The sequence below is a fragment of the Cryptomeria japonica genome, chromosome 6 (assembly GCF_030272615.1).
Source record: "Cryptomeria japonica chromosome 6, Sugi_1.0, whole genome shotgun sequence".
NCBI classification, from domain to species: domain Eukaryota; kingdom Viridiplantae; phylum Streptophyta; class Pinopsida; order Cupressales; family Cupressaceae; genus Cryptomeria; species Cryptomeria japonica.
The window spans coordinates 612,665,016-612,674,058 of record NC_081410.1 but is presented as its reverse complement, the minus strand read 5'-3'; positions in this window follow the sequence as shown (position 1 = coordinate 612,674,058).

Below are 9,043 nucleotides of genomic sequence, written 5' to 3'. Positions count from 1 at the left end.
ATATTCTGATGCAGTTGCAATCACAGACTCATGTCAATGTCATAAACATATGTTCCAAACCACAACATCTAACTCTTCACCAATCGTCTGTATCGATGTCTTGATCATCGCTTTGTTCCTATTTACCTTGTTGTAAACTGGTTCCACTACCAGTTAGGCTCTACTAGTAGGCCTAGATGGCTTAGATGACTCAATAAATATGGTTTCCATCAATGACAATACAAATAAAGTCATCAAACAACTTACAACTATATCATCATCATCTAGCCAACAATCTCCATCAACTTTAGAAGTTATGCCAACAATAACTTTACCGGTCATCTTCTCATCTCATCAACATCTCCATATGCCAATAATATCCTCATCATTATCTTCATCAGTTATGCCAACACAAACAAGTAGAAAATTCAAGAGAAAGATGGTTTCTACCTAGTGCATATTAATGATCTATGCAGACCTACTAGAATAAAAGCACTCAACAATGAAAGGTATTTTATGGTACTTATTGATCATTATAAAAGAATGATATGGGTTACTTTTCTAAGAGAAAAATAAGAAGCTTTAGATAGATTTAAGATATTTAAGTGTATGGTGGATAATCAAATGGATGCTAAGATTAAATTCTTAAGGTCTAATAAAGGAGGAGAATTTACATCAAATGAGTTTGAAAACTTTTGTGAAGAACATGGAGTTGTTAAAAGAAAGAATAGGTCTATTCAAGAAATGGCTAAGACAATGTTAAAGGATGCAAATATACTAGATGTATATTAGATGGAAGCTATGCATATTGCTACATACATTCTTAATAGGGTAAGGTAAGAGTAAATTATTCTAAGACTCCTTATGAGATTTGGTGTAAGAGACATGTTGCTGTGAAGTATTTCATATTTTTTGGAAGCAAATGTTATATTAGGAGAGATGAAGATGATCTTGGAAAGTTTTATGCAAGAGCCGATGAAGGAATCTTTCTTAGGTACTCTACAAGAAGCAACTCTTACAAATGTTACAAAAAAATACTTAGGAAGATAGTTGAAAGTGCTAATGTTAGAGTGGATGAAGATTGGAAACAACCTACGATGGTGCTCCTTGCACTAAAGAAGTAAGAGAAGAAAAGGGAGAAGATGGAAAGAAAATAGAAGAGAAAGAATCAGAGAAGACCCACAAGACTTCGACAAGACATGTTAAGAAGAATCACTCTAAAGTTCAAATATTGGTGATAAGAATGAAGGAGGCAGACTAGGAGGAGACTTGCCAAGGCAAGTGAGAAGGTAAATATGTGCCTTCTATTTCAAGTTGAGTCTAAAATGTTTTTTGATGCATGTAAGGATGAAGGTTGGATAAAAGATATGGAAGAAGAACTTGATCAGATTGAGAAGAATAAGACATGAGAACTTGTTCCTAGACCTACAGACAAGAATGTGATTAGAACTAAGTGAGTTTTTCAGAATGAGTTGAACAAAGAAGTAACAAGGAAAGGCAAAATTGGTATGCAAGGGATATTCTGAAGTTGAAGGCATTGATTTTGAGACAAAATTTTATTTTGTAGAAATGGTGGAGGCTATCAGAATATTCTTAGCTTTTGTTGCTCACAAAATTTTAAAGTATATTCGATGGATGTTACGTCAACTTTTCTGATTGGAGAATTGGAAGAAGAATTATACATAGAAGTACCTAATGGATTTTAGTTAGGAAATGATCAGTACATGGCATGTAAATTGAAGAAAACATTGTATGTTATCAGACAAGTCTCAAGGGACAAGCATATAATGTAGCAAGGATTCAAGAAGGGTACCGCTGATGGTAATCTTTATTTTAGAATTGAGAATGGAAACTTATTGATAGTAGTTGTGTATGTTGATGATATTATCTTTGGAGGTGAAGACAAGACATGTAAGAAGTTTATAGAGGATATATAGAAGGAATTTGAAATGTCAATGATTGGTGAGTTAAATTTCTTTCTTGGTCTTCAAGTTTCTCAACTAGATGATGAAATCTTTATTTCTCAAGCAAAGTATATTAAAAACATGTTGAAGAATTTTGGTATGGAGAATGCTAAACTAGTGAGCACCCCCATGACCATTGGTTGTCACTTGAGTAAGGATGAAGAATCTCCGAATGTTGATCAGACTCAGTTTAGATCTATGATTGGTGGTTTGTTGTACTTGACTACTTCTAGAACAAATATTATGCAGACAGTTTCTATGGTGGCTAGATATCAAGGAAATCCTAAGAAATGTCATGATGCATCTGTCGAATATTCAAATATTTGAAGGGAACCTCAAATCATGGCCCATGGTATAAGAAGGAAGGTGATTTATCGCTCATGCCTTACACAAATGTCGATTGGGCTAGTTGTGCATATGACAAAAGAAGTACCATTGGAAGTGAAGAAGTTAAGAAATACAACTTCAGAGATCCCAAGAACACCTGCAAGCAAAATACCTGTCACAAGAGAAGAATGGAGGAAAAAAAGCAATAATGGTTCTTAAGAAAAAGATTATCATTTAGAGAGGGAATCAAATAAAAAGTACAATACAATCCTTTAAAAAGGAGAATATGCAACCCTAAAGGGATAATGTGTATTTAATAATTAGAATAATTATTAAATAACTACAATATTATTAAATGCCTAAGTTTAGCTTAAGCGTAGAGTATAATAGATAAATAATTAAATACATAATTATTAGCTAATACATGATAACTCTAACACCCCACCTTAAGATGAACTTAGGGAGTAGCTAAAAAACTAAATGCATGAAGCAAAAAGCAACTACATGATGAAGGCAAATTTGGGTCCCGACAACAAATCCTGATGAGGTACCCAATCATAAAGGATCTCTGTAAAGCGGAGAAATAGAGATAACCTCATGGGGAAAAACTCTACTCCAAAAAGAGATGAAATACAAGTGAAGGACTGAAGAAGCCTCCAAACAAGAATGTTCCAAAAGATAGGAACAAAAGAAGAGCAAAAGAATCACTGAAGCATGAAGAACCTGCAAACATTGTCGAAGAATAACTGTCGATCTGAAGAACCTCCACTGAAATAGAAGATGATCAGGTAGAGAAGACTATAATCTGCATGAGTGCCCTCAAATAACACTACTCGAATCAGATGGCAAACAAAGGCAAACAACTAAACTTGAAGATACAAATGGAAAAAAACACCAAAGTCTGAAGAATTGATCAATCGAAGATGGAAGGTTGCCTCCAAAAATAGGAATGAAAGAGTGTCCATATGGGAAATGACCCATCTCACCGAAATGCATAGGTAACCAGCCACTGCATCCGCCTAGTATATAGGAACAAATACTGAATACATAGCTCACTCCAACGAACCAAGGAAGCATTAGAACCAACAACCAACATGAGAAACACCCCCATAAAGCTGACAAGGAGAGGTGATAGGTACACTGAAACTAAATGCCAAGAAAAACTGCATGACGAAGAACGAGGAACATCCAGAGTGCAATAGAAAGTACGAACACACATAAAGGCTATTGTCATGGAAGGAACACTCACTTGACACACATCATGAGGCTAATGTCGTGGAAAGAACACTCACGTGACAAAGGTAGATGGCAAAAATCAAACCCCCCATGCCACTTTATAATGGAGTGTGAGTACAATAAGGCATAAGATGTACAAGATCCCAAGGCATAGTGGCACTTTATCTCAGTGTGTTTGCAAAAAGGAAAATGCTTACAAAATGATGTATACAATGCTCAAAGAAGATAAAAGGCTGGAAATACATGAAGAACAACCAACAACAAGTCATTCCACCCAAACAAGAAGTTTCCAGGATCTCAAATGTCCAAGTAATGCACTAGAGTGTGAAAACACAAAAAAATGAACAAAATGTACCTAGAGTAAAATATGGAAAAAGTGCATGGATGGTTGTGAAGAGCTCTGAAACACCATCCCAACACTGCTGGAATCACGAAAAATGAAGAAACTAACGAAAAGTTATGAGCTCGGGACTGAAAACAACACCTCTGACTTCAAATAGTTGTATAATGTACTAGTAGAAAAACTAGGTGATGAAACCCATAAATATGGAAAGTAGACGAAACCAACTTTCCAACGATATCTTGTTTGCCAAAATATGATATTGTATGCCCAAAAGAAAAAAAACCCTCTTGTAGGGCACAAAGAGGGACTCAGGTGGGGCCATTGTGCAGTCCGTATTTTTGACGTCAGCAGAATATTCCAAGAATATTCCTTCACCTACCAAAAAAATGTCCCTCCGCTGGAAAAAAAATTCGTCGCCTAAAAAATGCCCTGTTGGAAAAATTTCTCTCGCCAGAAAAAGATGTCGGCAGCCAGAAAAAAATACTCGCTAGAAACAATATGTCGACCACAAGAAAAGTGATAGGGCCCAGGAAGCGGCGGTAGCAGCGGTGGATGGTGGCCAGCGGGCGGGGGCTTGGGCGGTGGCCGGGGGTCGGCGGAGCAGAGTGACGAGGAGGCGGGCTGGAGCCAGCAGAGTAGGGTGACCAGGAGATGGTGGAAGCCGTCAGAGCAGGGTGGCTGAGAGGTGGCCGAAGCTGGTTGGAGCCAATGGAGTAGGGCAGCGGGGGCCGGAGAAAATGGTCATCCAGTGGCAGAGGGCGGGGATGTGTCGGCCAACCCTACTGCAGTTTGTACGAACAACAACAGGGGGTACATCCCCCCCTCCCTTTGGCTCCCCCACCCTTTGGCTTTAAAAAACCTTTTAAATTTTTTTTTTTTTACAATTTAGTCATTTCAGCTTGGGTATGCCGTAAAACTGCCCCAAAAAAAAATGAATAATTTTTTTGACGACAAAATTGGGCAAGAACCAAAAAAAATCTCCAGAGGATAAAGTTGTCCAAATTGGACAAATTTTATATGAAAATGAGGATTTTTGGGTGTTCTGAGCTCAACGGTGATGTTCGTTTGAGCCCAAAATGCCCAAAAACAAAAAAGCTCCCCAGATGCAAATAAAAAAACTCTAAAAAAGCTTGAAACCCTCCCCCAAAAAATCTTCTAAAAAATCAAGAACAAGTAGCAGTAGATGTAGGCTCTGATACCATGAAGAAGTTGAGAAATACAACTTCAGAGATCCCAAGAACACCTGCAAGAAAAATACCTGTCACAAGAGAAGAATGGAGGCAAAAAAACAATAATGGCTCTGAAGAAAAAGATTATCATTCAGAGAGGGAATCAAATAAAAAGTGCAATACAATCCTTTAAAAAGGAGAATATGCAACACTAAATGTGTGCAACCCTAAAGGGATAATGTGTATTTAATAATTATTAAATACCTACAATATTATTAAATGCCTAAGTTTAGCTTAAGCGTAGAGTATAATAGACTAATAATTAAATAAATAATTCTTAGCTAATACATGATAACTCTAACAGGAAGTGTCCTTTTGTTGGGAGACAAATTGGTCTCCTAGTTCAACAAGAAGAAAAATTCAATATCTTTATCGAATGTAGAATAAGAGTATATTGTTGCAACATCCTATAGCACTTAGGTGATTTGGATGAAATAGACTTTGAAGGATATCGAGGTAGTTTGTGATGAGCCCATTTCTACTCAAAAGAAAAAGCGGGTGTTGTTAATCACATTTCTCTTACACCTAAGGTCCATGAAGGCGAGGGGAGGGGATACTTGGTGTAATGGTGGGTCCACCTTACACTAGTGCAAGCACACGAAACACAAAATACACTTGTTCATTTTAACCCACAAAAAGATGTTGTCTACACTAATGCATAAAAAGAAATATAGACTAGTGGAAACAAAACAAAATTCTTCAACAAACATCTTGCAACAGAAGTTAGTAGTTTGAGTTTTTGATCTTGGACATGCAGAAAAACTACAAGAAACAGAAAAAATTAGTAAAATCTTAAAATTAACCACTTATAGTGGAGACACCAAAGAATAGGTGCAAACGTCAATGTTTGCGCAGACATCGATTTAAGCCCTGCACAGAAAAGTTAGCCCGCAAATTCAAAATTCAAAATTTAAAAATAAGCGAGAAAATTACCTTAGCGGAGACACCAGAATAGAATGTGAAGACATTGATTTAACTTTGGCAGGCAAATGACTAGATTTAAAAATAAAAAATTCAAATGCATAAATGAAGTAGGAAAACAAAAAGCTAGTGGTGTCGATCCATGGGTGCAGATGTCAACATCTACGTAGGCGCCAAAGCGCAACCCACAAAAAAAAGATTAATAAAAAACCACCTTAAAATGCTAATACTATGGCAAAATTTGAAAAACAACTACTTACAATCAAAACAAATAGTTCCCCCCCTTTTTTTGTATTTTGAAAATTTTATGTGAATTTTTTTTTTTTTTTTTTGAATTTTTAAAATCTTAGGCTAAAATAGAGAAGATGCAAATAAAATAAAGTGCAACAAAGACGTCATTCTGAGCTTGTAGAGATGCCGAAACAGAGGCATAAATGTCATTTTGTAGGCGAAAACGTCGTTTTGTAGATCTTACCCAGGAAAAATTGGGTGGAAAGAAAATTTAAACAGAGACGCCGGTTTATGAAAATGGGGACGTCGATTTCGAAGAGGAGACATTGAGGCGCAATCAGAGGCACCAATCCGCTACCTGCAAGAAACTTACTAAGGGAGATGGATTATGGATTGACTATGACAAGATTTTGGCATAGTAAGGGTACAAGGGATAGATTTGAAATTGAAAAGGCCACCATAAGATTGCATGAAAAGTGGCTGATTTGTGAGGAGAGGAGACTCCAAATTATAGAATGGAGGGGGCCAAAATGGAGGGCCAAGATTGAATTGAAATGGAGAGCTAGGATTGAAAGAAGGTGGGAGAGGATTGAGAGGAAAAGGTGTAGGATCTAAGAGATATGCCATAAAGACATTTCTTGTCTCCATAGCTCACAAGTACATGGGGAAGAGTTCCCTAAGTACATTGGGAAGAGAAAAGGAATATAAAATTTCTTGGGGGAAGAGAAGAGGAATTAAAAATTCCAAAATAGAAGAATATGTGGGAAGATTAAATGAGAAAATGAATTAAAAATTCCTTGGGAAGAGGGGGGCATGGGAATATGCAAGGATTTGACATTCCTTGGAAGAGACTAAGTTGGTGCATTTAAGGTTTGGAGGGTGAGACGGGAAAGCCATTTATGGTAAGAAGTTGACTCATCCCTGATCAAGGTGATTAAGGATGTGCAAATGATTAAGGATATTAATTAGGTGTGTTAATGAGGGATTAAAGTGAAAGTGGGAAAGTTAGGAGGATGTGAAATGAGGAGAGATGATGAGTGGAGGAATATAAATTTGAGGAAAATGATAAGCATGATTAGAGAGTGATTAATTAGACTATATGATTGGATTAGGAAAAGTGATCTACAGGAATCAAATGATTTGCTTAGTTAATTGAAGTTAATTAAGTAATAGGGATTTAGAAGGAATAATGATTGGGATGACTTTAGAAGAATGGGAAAATAATTAATTTTGATTTAATTAACCTTAAGAGAAAGGGGATCAATATAATTAAATTAATTATGTGGAAAGACTTAAATTAATTAAATATTAATTTAATTAATTTTAGACGTCTACAGGAAGTCACACTCGAATATGTGCCCACTAAGGATCAAATTGCATACATTTTAACTAAGGCACTCCCAAAGGATACTATTGAGCATCTCCGACATAAGTTGGGGGTTATTCCTCCTCCTTCTAACTAAGATGCATATGATGGTGCATCTACCTATGGGGAGAATTTTTAGATATATCCTTATTCTTGGACTAATGTGGTATGATGCTCTCAAGTGGAGGAAATGGTTAGTTGGTTGTTCAATGTTTTGGTTTGTGACAAAGGGGGAGAAATATTTGCTAAAGAGAGAAGTCTACACTCTTTTTCATTGATGTCAAAGGGGGAGGGAGAGTTACTGTTGATAGGGGAGTTTATGTCAATGCAATTGTGTTGCCATCATTGAAATAGGGGAGAATGTTGGAAATATATGTTGTCATTGATGTCAACTTGATTTCTGAAAATGTGTATTGTCCTTGATGATGTTTGGGCAGTTGTGTGTTTGGTCATTGATGTTGATGACAATTGTGTGTTTGGCCATTGATTTTGCTAATAGTTGTGTGTTCAACCATTGTTGTTGTTGATGATGAGTTACTGATGATGTTGCTAGCAATGATGTGTATATTATTGGTGGTATGTAGAGTTTGTGTCACTATAGTATTGATGAGAAGATATTTTGTAGCAAATATGGTTAATGGTTGTTATTGTGGATGTCTACCTCTTTTGGTGTTTGATGTCTACACTCTAAGAAGTTGGTTTGTTGTTGGCAATTCTATTGTGATGGTATAATGAAGACATCTTTTGGATGGGGAATGCTGATGATGGGTGAGGATGTGTTCTCATTGGTCCTAACACTCTTTGTCAAATTACTAATGTTTCCAAAAGGTTTTGCAATTTGTTGAGATGGAATATATAGAAAAGATTATTTAATGTCTAGCTAGAAGAATGCTCTGCATTCCTCCGCTATGAAGAGTTTGGTCTCACGAATTTGGATTTAATGTTGGTATTCTATAAACATTGCACTATTATCTTTTCAGGTTGTTTGTGATGTTTGTTTGCTGATAATTTGGTTGTTTGTCAGAAGTGGTTTGACTAGCTCAAAAAATGCTCCACATTATTCTAACTTAATGTTTTAGGTGTCGTGACTTGGAGGACATGGTTATAATGTTTGCGTGTTGTCTCAGTTCTAGCTCAAGTAGTGATGTGTTTTCCAAGAAATGTTTTTAATGGTCTGTTCAACTAAGGTTGTTTGTGATTTAATGTGTAGCTAAGGTTGTTTGTGATGTTTGTTTGCTGACAATTTGGTTGTTTGTCAGAAGTGGTTTGACTAGCTCAAAAAATGCTCCACATTATTCTAACTTAATGTTTTAGGTGTCGTGACTTGGAAGACATGGTTATAATGTTTGTGTGTTGTCTCAGTTCTAGTTCAAGTAGTGATGTGTTTTGCAAGAAATGTTTTTAATGGTTTGTTCAGGACTGTGTTCTTTTACAATCTAGTGATGAA